The 11,174-nt window shown below is 40.9% G+C and overlaps 1 long non-coding RNA gene across 2 annotated transcripts; it reads right to left on the minus strand.

Annotated features, from left to right (window-relative positions):
- Nucleotides 1–3,506: 3,506 nt before the first annotated feature.
- Nucleotides 3,507–10,502, minus strand: LOC149917222 (uncharacterized). Of its 2 annotated transcripts, XR_016468003.1 has the most exons (4): nucleotides 10,428–10,502; nucleotides 9,162–9,260; nucleotides 5,499–5,642; nucleotides 3,507–4,320 (listed from the first exon to the last, which is right to left on the minus strand). It is a non-coding gene; the product is annotated as an uncharacterized LOC149917222 (long non-coding RNA). The 2 variants fall into 2 exon arrangements; XR_016468004.1 differs by lacking the exon at nucleotides 9,162–9,260 and having other exon boundaries at nucleotides 10,428–10,496.
- Nucleotides 10,503–11,174: the final 672 nt, after the last annotated feature.

Genomic DNA, 11,174 nt, shown 5'->3' on the forward strand with positions numbered 1-11,174 from the left:
CAACCTTTACTCTCCTTGAATTCTTACCTGAGAGGTGAGAAAGCCACACGTAGTTCCATGATTTCCTTCTGTTCATCTTCTGGGATGAATACTACTGAATACATCTCTTCTTCACCGCAGACAGCAAGGATGGTCTTTATTCCTTGCTCTCTCCTTGATGGAAATTCCTCTAGTGTAGGCAGCTCTGCCCTTACGTCAAAGGAGCAACAAGAGTCAGGCCGTCCATAAGAGAAAGCAAGCTGGGTGCTAAGTAACTCCACAGCTCCAGTCATGGAGTTCATGAGCTATCCAAGGAACACACATAGGAGAAAAAACAGGTAGTGCCAGAGGCATGGCAAAAGCAGGAGTCCAAGGTACGTACATTCATGAGACTGGGCTGGAAAGAAACCATTGACAAGATACAACCAAGCAGGCCCTGAAAACAAAATCAGAAGCAGGGCTAAGACCAAACAAACTCACAAGACAGATAGGGAAAAGGATCAGCTCCCTGGCCTGAACTTAAATACACCTGTTGGGCTCAGGTGTGGGTGGTCAGAGTCACTGAGGTCTATTAGTCCTCTCAGCACCCTGTAGTATTTATCATTGCCTCTCTCTCTTCTGTGCCTTCAGCTCTGAACGCTGGCTGGGGCCTCTTGGTATTACTGCAAAACAAATACTAAAGCAGTGAAATGGTGATGTTAATTAAATTCAAGTCAGGTGCTGCTTGATGGGTGCCCACACAACCTGCCAGGAGGAGCATAGCTGCTAATTAGCACCCATGTTGGCCATTGCAGCAAGAATATCAACGTGTGAATAGAATACAGAGAGTAAACTACCTATACTGGAAATTGTGAGCTAGCACAGTATTTTCGTGTCAGGTTTCTCTAGACTAAAAACATAGCAACAAAAGAGAATATGTCAGACTGTGAAATTATATTTTGGATTAAAAAGAATTAAGCCTTGCAGACAAAGATATCTTAAGAGATGTGCAAACTGTGTAGAAATTTTGTGAATTAAAAAAAAAAAAAACAAACAGCAAAGTAATACAAGCCAAAATATGGAAAGTAAACTGGTTTGGTCATTTACATTGGGCTTTCCATGGCTCTGTAGCTGAACTCTGCTGGCAATGTCAGTAGTTTCTAAGCTTCTAGCTGTATTGATTTTCTTAGCAGAAAAAGCCTAAGGTTATCTAAACAGTTTAGTTTCTTACTTCTCAGTGCTGAATTCATTACTTTCTTTCTGCCTGAATATAATGCTCTGTGTTGCACATGCAGTAGTGATCCATAAGCCAAGCAAAAACTGTCTGCAGAATCAGCTAACAGCCGGGGCCGGCACGTGCTCAGTGATTAACAGATCAACACTTTCACAGCAGGCAGAGATTTTCATTACAGCTCCAGCATACTACTCAGAGGAGCAAAGGGCCAATTACCAGTGATGTCAATGGGTGCAGGTCCTGAATTCGGCCACATTTCTTTATTTCCTGAGCTGCGTTCAGCAGCGTAGCACTGGCGAAAAGGGACTCTTTGATGGCATTTCCCACTGGGGTGGCTGGTACTGACTTTGCTGAAATGCTTTCAGTTCTTTCATCCTGAAAGCAGAACAAAGGAGAAACAACAGGAGTTTCCAGGTCAGGAACATAATAATTTGCATACTAGGTCATCCCATCAGTGAATAATCCCCCTTCTACCTGAGATTTGGAGGAAGGTAAAATCTCCTACTGGGGCTGGTACACATGGAAAATGGCAGTCAGATTTGATTCTCTTTCAGAACAGACCCATTAATCTCTGGCCAAACAAAATACTGTGTCAGAAAGTCAGTGAGGGCAGAATAAATCCATTCCTCCAGGGAGGAGCTGTGCAGGCAAGGAGGGGACAGAGATGCTCTTGCAGATGGGAGCGGTTCATTTCTGTACAACAGCACTGGTGTAATTCCACCTTTGTCCAGGCTGCTGGAAAAGCAGGTTGTAGAAGCCTCACAGTACAGAATATTGAGGGGATTTGGCATGTCACCCTCGAAGCTCTTCTATGCCCCTGGAGGAGGCTCTCCATTCTCTATCCAGCTTTACTATATATGCAGACACCTCTCTTCCTGCCAATGACCAGCCAGGTTGTGGCATGCTTCCAGCCAAATACATAATAGGAGGGGACGGGTCATGCTTGGGTGCTGCTCCCCAGCCAACTTCACTTCCTTTGACCTGCATCAAAGTGAAAAGCTGTCCCATCTAAATGAGCTTTGGCCACTTCCCTGCTGGTTCCAGAACCTGCTGGAATTGCTGGAAAGCTCACTGCATGAAGCACCTCACCTTGAAGCTGAGGCCCTCAGAGGCAGCATTTTATAGACTGATAAGCAGATCCTAGATTAACGACCAGGATCTCACAAGGCTTAGGAGAAATGGCTCCAGGCTGAGCAGGGCAGGTCATGGCAGGCTGCATTCTGGCTGCTAAGGGAGAGCTATTCTGCCTTACGTGCATGTTCTGTTCAGGCAGATATTAAACTAGCTCCCTTCCAGCATTGTCACGGACAGTGCTCTCATCTGCTGCATTAAGTAATTTGTGCTTCTCCCCCAGAAAAGAATTTATTTTGTCTCTGTACTGGTGTCAAAGCTAGTATTAGTGAGTGTTACTGAACCGTTTTACATCTGCTCCAGCAGCAACTGCTCTGCAGGAGCATGACTTGACAAGAGGGCAGGACAGAGGAAAAAAGTCACATGGGATACTTAGCAGAAAAGTAGAGAAGAGTAAGGTGCTGCAGGGCAGGTGTTTGTGGCATTCAAAAACAGCACTGCAAAGAATTTAAATACAGTATAAGCAGTCCTTTTCCTATACTTATGCCTGAGCAGCTTGAAATGCCCCACACAGGAGGGGTTCTGGCTGCGTAATTGTCACTGGAGAGGTCCATGGGGATGAGCCAAATTAGCGCTGCTCAGAACCTGCCTGTGAGGCACTTTAGCAGAGAGAACAATTTGTGGATTTTCTTTTCCCTTGCACTTGAAAAAAGCAAGCTCAGGCCATCCTGATTCTGAGGTAAGTATGTAAAAGTTCACAGCTGTGCTTCAGCCACGTAATGGGGTCAGCAGCAGCTCTGCTGCCCATCTGCACGGGGACCTCTGAAAGGTGGTGAAACAAAACCAGGGACATCTCTCTGTGGACAGCAGGGCAGGATGGAGCCTGGCTGGCACAGATCTGCACAGCTCTATGTGGTGCTCAGTGGGGAACTGGGCTCCCACAGATTCTGCTTTTCCCACGCTGCAGGGATGAAACCAAGAAACCGGTGCTATTAAAGCCTGCACATAAACGCATTTCGCATAAACTTTGTGTGCGTATAAATCTAATTACTCTAACAGAAGAAATACTAACAGCCAGAAGTGAACTGGAGCCCACCTGAAGTGGGCTCGGAGCCTTTTGGCGAGGATGCTGCAGGGGGTGCTGGAGATCGTCGTTTCCTCCGCACCGAGCTGCCAACGGCCTCATCACCTACTCGAGCAGTATGTGCTGGAGACTTGTTTACATCTGAAAAGATTTATTTACGTTGTAAAGCTATCTGCTGGTGAATAGATGAAAAGAAATATGTGAGGAAAACCATAATCATTTAATACTTATTCCGTTTATTTTCTATTCATTTAGCAATGTTGGCATTCTCATCATAATTAAAGGAAGCTGGGTGGCTTTCTAATGCTTTTCCACAAGTGTTTCTTCCTTCCCTTTGAAGGTGCTTGGCAGATTTAGGTCATACGTTTTCTTCCTACTGAACAGAAAGGGGAAGAGGGAAAAAAATTCCCAGCACCAATCTTTTCTAATACTTCTACATTAGTTCAAACCAGCTGAGGTTTGCTCTGCCTCAAGCTAAAGGAAATCTATTAGGCTCTTTAAAGAAGTAAGTTGAAGGGGATGCATCCAGGATAAGGTCAGGCAAAGATGTGTACAGCAGAGAATGGCAGTACTCAATATCATTGCTTTGGCTGTCAGGAAAAGTTTGCCCCACGTGTTGCCAAACTCCACTTAAACTTGCTTCCTGTCTCCAAATGCCTCTGTGAGCTGGAGATGAGCACATTGTGCTTCTTCCTGGCACTCACCTGAGGTAGAGCATGAAAATTCATGTCAAGGACCAAATACCCTGTGCCAGTAATGCAGACTGTGCAAGTGAAGGCCATCCAAAAGTCATGCTGCTGCAATCTTGTGTGCCACTGAAGGGTGTGCTCTTCTTGGAGTCTGGTTGTTAGTGCAGTTGTCAGTACAGCATCAACCTTAGCACATCTCTCTGCTTCCATCACAGCCAGGTACCATGCTGCTCCTGCCTCAGTTTTGGTATACAACCAAGAGAAGGAGTGGTCCTTTTGTCCATCTGGGGAATGAAGACGAGGAAGAAGGGCAAGGTGGAAACATGGACCTTTCTACCTTGCTGGATCTTTAACCTCATCAATATTTTGGGTGTTGCTCACGCTCTTCAGACATTCTACTGATGGAGAAGGGGAAAAAACTTGTATCCTTTTGAAATCCAGGTCTATGAAAGCCTTTGACATAGCAGCATGCCATGAGGGGAAATGTAACACCAGGAGTACCATAACATAAACAGTAGTGGCTGAGGTGTTTGGCATGAATAATTTAAGATATCCCTAACAGAGACTTCCAGAGCTTCATCCTCAAGTGCTCAAGACATCAAAAAGGATTTGTGATGGTTGTGGGAATGGCTGTGCAGTGCTTATCTGCCTGGGTTTAATCACAACAGTTCTTTCTGGTGTGCTGCTTGGGGCACAAAGGGTGGAGATAACAGCAGATCTGACCAGGATGTGTTAAAACAGTTGTTATAATATTGTAGTAGTTTAATAATTGCTAGTCCCAATGCTTTTTTTATTATTATTTTCAGAGTTATTTCAGAAGATTTACTTGGAACTATATTGTTTAGCACCTTACTTATTATACATTCCCTGTAGTGCTGTTTGCTGTGTCTGGGGCTTGGATCAAGATTATCATTTCACTGTACTGTGTAACACTGCTTTACAGTACAATAGAATTACTGGTCAGGAAACCAATCTGGTATTTGTACTCAATATTACAGTCATCTCTGTACTTTAGGAACCATAATGTGAAAACTAGTAATAATTACATCTTTGCTCTGTCTCCCTATGGAGACAGTCTATGGGGGGAACTATGATGTTATGCTACGTTACCTCAGGCGCCACCTCAAAGCACCCTGCCAGCCTCCTGCCACCACCAAAGCCACCAGCTGTGGCTCAGGGAGACATGGAGAGCAATGGAGTATGCAAGATTCACTTCTTGAGCAGGCTGGCTGCAGCCACACTGCCCCTGCCCTGCTATCGTTAAGCTGCTGAGCTCCACTAATTGCTCTCCAGAGGAGTCCAATGGCAATGGGGTGTGCTTTGCTAAGATAACTGCAGTTAGACTGGCTGGGAGCAAATGACAAGGGCTATCAATCCTCATGCTTCATGACACAAACTGAATACAATTTCAGGCTAGGAATAAGCCCGAGCAAACTGTTCTCAGCAAAAACAAAAGACTCACCTGCTTCTTTATACATTGTCAAGCTCAGGTTGGACCAGCTAAGATTTATACAGTTTTTGGGCACAGAAAGAATGTTGAGCTGAATCCCATCATAGCAGAGTCCTCTGAGTTTGCCTTTGTTCCACACAATGGCTTCAGCAACACCTACAGAGAGGAAAGTTTTAGTTTGCAAAACTGGCATTGCCTGGGAGTGAAACTGGGGTGTAAGGGAAGAATTGTGTGGACAGAAATGGAGTGTTGAAATGCTGTCTAGAAGCACTTAGCATTTCCAATAGCACAAGACTCTCTTACCTTTCCAGCTTGGCTTATAAAATAAAAAATTTCCATTGAATCATGACAACAGTGCAGAGCATCCTCATTGCCTTTACTTCTACCCAGCAGTTCTTATTCCAAGCCTACCTCCCCCAGCAGCAAATTCCACTGTTGCTCAACCTAATACACTACAGAAAAATCCCAACATCTTTTTTAAAAATCCTTTATTTGAAGATAGTTTTATCTGATTCTCTAATAAAGATTCTATTAGGGGAAGCCTCTGCTGTGCTTTGTTAAGGAATTGATGCAATTTGATTTTTATTATATGAACAGAATAACATGGATAGTAGCTGTCTCTGATACAAAGTCAGAGCAAAAAGTATTGTGCTTCCACATGCAAACCAAGATAAAGTAATTAACTTTAAATTAAAAAAAAAGTCTCTGTTGAGATCTGTTCTGCATAATTCAACACGTTGTGCCAATTAAAGAGAACTTATTTGGAAAATGGTTTAGACTAATTTTATACTTCCTCAGATTTGCGTATGAATATATGCAGCTTTATGAATGTTTTGATGGGTGCAATTTCTCTTCTAGAATTTACACATCTATTTGCTTTTATTCATGAAATGATACTTCATAGAAGGGCTCCCAGATCAGCCCTGAGAAAACATTTTTACCCAAGGCAAGAAAACTCAACCCCAGCACCCTGCTATCCACTTCTCCTACCCCACCTTCTCTTCCCAGCTGAAAGTTCCCCATCACTGGTGATACACAGTCAGAACAAGACACTTCTTGTTATCCTGGGATGCAGATATAGTGAGGATGGTTGTGGTAAATAAAGAAAATCCAGTATTGGCAACAGCATGAAAAATCTATGGCGTGAACAAATTTGGCCAGCTCTGAGAGATTAATGTTGTCAACCACACAATCAACAATTAAGTAGGATGAATAACAAGAAGTTTTTAAAGGAGAGATTGCCAAATGAATATAAAAATGAAAAGTAAATACAGTTTCTTAACAGACTTTCTACTTAACTGAGCTGATAAGCTGCACATGAGGGTGATTCAGTTAAGATGATAATAATTAACAATCCTCTGAAATGGACAGACTCAGTCACTGAGCCAGTCAATAGTCATTCTCCCTTTCATATAATCCAAGCACTACAAACTCACACCAGTATTAGAACAGCCACTGTGTTTTAGATGAAATTTTTTGAAGCAGCTTAATTTGGCTTGATTAGCATCCAGAGGCTGTCCTACTGGGCTCCAGCACTGTGGCTCCCTTTTTCACTAATGGGGACTTTGGGACTTCGAGTTCTATTCCCCCCGCTTTTCTCTCTCTCTGTCTCTCATTTATATCCATGTTTCTTTACACTGATATCTACTGAGATATTACTTGACTACATTAATACAAGGCATTTCCAAGTATTAATCATTCTGTTATCACAACATTGCTAAGTAACATCCAAATGACAATTTCCATTACAGTTAGCTACAAAGACTCTGACCTAAAGAGATCATATATTTGGTAAGGTAAGATGTGCAGTGAGTGGAAGAAAATTAGTCATCTCAACCTAATGCTGGAGGAAAGGGGGAAAGATTTGAAGAAAAAAATATTACATAACTTTAGAAGGGCTTTTTATACCACAAAAATGAAGTTGCTTTCAAAATTCTATTGCAATAAAAATGGCATGGTGCCATTCATGTATATTTGTATTAGTGTGCGTGTAATAATGCACCTTATATCTGTCCAAAAAGGGCAATATACGACCCAGCCATGAACAACTTCTACACTGATGCAATTTATAAAGTAATATTGATTTAACTCTTGCAGTAGAAAATCATGACCCTGCAAGTGAAACAAGAAACTGGTAAAAATATCTCTGGTAGATCAAAGAGTGGTGTATGAGAGATCTTGAACCTATGTTTAGCTCTATCAGAAGTTCAAACAAGTGATTATTTTAGTACTTCCATTTCTTTTTTCCTAGAACTTTATATTTAGGAATGAAAAACCAAACCACTAACAAGTTCATTTGTGAAACAGAGGGTTATTTAAACATATATCCTACATTCTTTTAACCAATCTATATTATCTAAAGACAGGTGGAAATTTCACTCACTGAGACAGCTTACCACAATCTCATTATTTTCTCTTCCTGCTTTTAATCAGTTTAGCAAACCCCACAACCATTGTGCTTCAGTTAGGCCAGAGTCAATAAAGAAAACGTCATACCATAAAATAGATGCAGCTTCCTGCACCCTGCCTGATTTTCTCTTTTTTTTTTTTTGTCTAATATTTGCCTTTTGGATCAGGCTTGAGAGTTTTGTTGAATCTTGAGTTTGGTTTTTTTTTTTTTTTTTTTTTTTTTACTTTTTTATAAAGCACTTGTCAGTCCTGTTAAGTAAGAGCTGTAATTTCTTGTTCCAAGTATAATTTACAAACCAGTGGGACTACGTGTTGCCTTAGCTGTGCAACAATTTGCATTTGTGAGTTTTCCTTTATTGGTTTTGTATGTTTTTCCTTCACTTTTAAAATATTTTAAATATTTGTAGTACTATAGCCTCTAATGAGAATTAAGAGAAAAGTACAATCACTTGGATTTGTTTCTCTCTTAGTCATAACTATTTCTCCATGCCTTTGCTGCAATTTATCTGTTCCAATAATAATAACCTGGTCCAGGAACATCCCAGTCAATGAAGAGAGTCTGTTGTGGTCTCATGTCTTACATCCTGAGTGCTCAGACATGTACATTTTTCCATAAGATTTTCCGGCCCTTCTGTGAAGTCTCTTTGGTTATCTCAAAACTTCTTAACAGTTCTTCATAGATTCAGAGTCGCTGGGAGGGGGAAGGACAAGCTGTAGGATGCATAGCATGACCATATTGCCTTTTCCTTCTCTAAAATCTTAACAAAATCAGAACAATAACTGCATGCAACTCAATGCTGAAAGGAGGAGGACAGTATGGCCATATGGTTATGAACATAGGATAATAGACCTGAAGATTCAGTGAACATAATTGTTCACAGTTGTGAAGGTCTGGCAGCATGCTCATGAGAGGGTCTTCAGCCAGAGCAGTCAATCAAAAAATCTTATGTGAGTAGAAAATCGACCACTGAATAGATTGCCTGTGGATGCCAGCTTTTTGACCCATTCTTCCAAGAAGATGGTGTAAAGAGGTCTTTGTTGTAGAGGGATGTTTGCAAGGCTATGTTATGTTAATTATTCAAAGCACCTGAAGATCCTAGGGGGGAAAGTACTGAAGACATGTAAAACATCATTTTCATACTGAGTATTAGAATACTGCCAAGATTTTCTTGTCAAACAGGAATGGCAAGGTTTTGATTCTGAACTTTCTAAAGTATCTTTTAATAAGCAAATACTTTAAAATGTGAAGGCTATTGACTTATGAACATTTGTAATCCGCACTCTGTCTGGGGAGAGCTGTAAGCTTCTTCATGCAAATGATGTGAAGAATAGTCTAAATCCATAGATGGAATGCACCAGGGTAAGCTGTTTAATACAAGAAGCACCAATGAGCTTTTGAAACACATTTTCAATTCTATTTGTTTATTTATTGTAAATGGATTACTTGTCTTTTGTTAGTTTTAAGCCTTTCCTAGATGTTAGCTGGTGGCACTGATAAATTACCCATGGAGCCAGACAATCTCTGCAAATTCCAAGCACACTTCTTCATCAGGATAATAGGTCTGAAAGGAATGTGTTACTTCCCATTGACATGATTTTACGATTTCCTCTCTGTAATGTTCTTGCTTCACTTACAGTGCAGCAATATAAGAAGATAGCATATTTTGGTTACGGAAAAGTATATATACAGGAATGTTATATCAGGAAGTAAAGCTGAGAAAAAAAATCCACAACACATTACCTCTTACTTCCCTGTGCACTGGTCCCCTTTCCACACTTATTTGCATAAGAACTGGTCTAACTTGAGTGCTAATACTGAGATATATTGTAGAATCACACAATCATAGAAGAGCTTAGCTTGTAGAGTACATTATACACCACCCATTTCCAACCCATTGCAGTGGGCAGGGCTGCCACCACCAGCTGCTGTCCAGAGCCCCATCCAACCAGCCTTGAACACCTCCAGGGATGGGGCATCCACAGCTTCTCTGGGCAGCCTGTGCCAGGGCTTCACTACCCCTTCAGGGAAAAATTTCTTTCTAACATCTAACCAGATCCATTAACCCAGATCTGGGTGTGCTTACTGTCCTGTTACAGAGCCAGCTGGACTGCCTCAGGAGTTGCACTTCAGCAGTCAGACTTTGTGCACAGCATTAAGAGAATTATCAAACCATTATGATTATTTTCAGCACATTAGAATTGATTTTGATACCCAAACTAAAACATCTCTCTTCCTTTATAAACAGTGCTAAATTCTACTGTACTATTAATATGATCAGAGCTGTAATCTGTAATGCCAGATTATTCATATGTTCTATCTACAGCAATGGGTGAATCAACCTGCAAACACAGTGCAAGAAACCACATGGTAGTTAATTATGGAGGAGGTTGCCCACAGAAGTTGCTTTAACCTCTACTGGTTGGAAGCAGAGTTTTAGCTAGAGGCATGAAAGTTCAGTTATCTTTCAGAACATCTGTGGTTTTAAAAAAATTCTTCTCGGAGGATTTTCTAGAATCTAGGAATTTTCTTACCTAAAAAATGTCCATTCTTTCCCCAGTACAGCACTGTTAGTGACTTTTGGGTAGAAGAATTCCAAGATACATGTGAATCAATAGGCAAATTCCTTCCTTTTGGTAAGAAGTTAACAATTTTTTTTTAAAGAGAAAAAATATTTGAATATATATTTGTTATATACTACATACTCATAAGAAGGTTATTTTTAAATTGCTAGGCTATTAAAGATATTAAGATAACTTGCCTTCATTTAATTTTACATGCTTCAGAAAATCTGATCTACCATATGGCTGGTCAATGAAATAATTTTTATATGGTAAAATGTCAAAGATGATTTTGGCTGATAGCATTATTATCCAATATCTTCCTCAGGGAGAGTCTGGAGCTCCGAATAACCTCAGATTTTTTATTCTTTTAGGGAGTTCAGCTGAGCTGAAGCAGTAAAGATGAGTATTGACTCAAGAAGTAATTTTGCAGTGTTGTACGGCAGAGAGGCTAAATTGCATTTTCTAAGGTTGTATTCAGATAACTCAGATCCGGTTTTGAAAACTCCTCAACCTTTTCATAACCCAGTTATATTTTGGTTTAATTAGCTCAACCATCATAGTCACATAGTAGCATTTTTGTCATAATAATCAAGCTGTCAAATCTTGATGTCCTACCACACAAAAGAGGACAAACTATGATGAACTATGATGAACTGAGTGGAGGGGCAGCAGCTCTGTCTCTGAGCTTTAAATACAGCATGGAAAGGCAGGGAAATA

Source organism: Phasianus colchicus, chromosome 7 (assembly GCF_987193195.1).
Source record: "Phasianus colchicus chromosome 7, bPhaCol1.hap1.1, whole genome shotgun sequence".
In the NCBI taxonomy this organism is placed as follows: Eukaryota; Metazoa; Chordata; class Aves; order Galliformes; family Phasianidae; genus Phasianus; species Phasianus colchicus.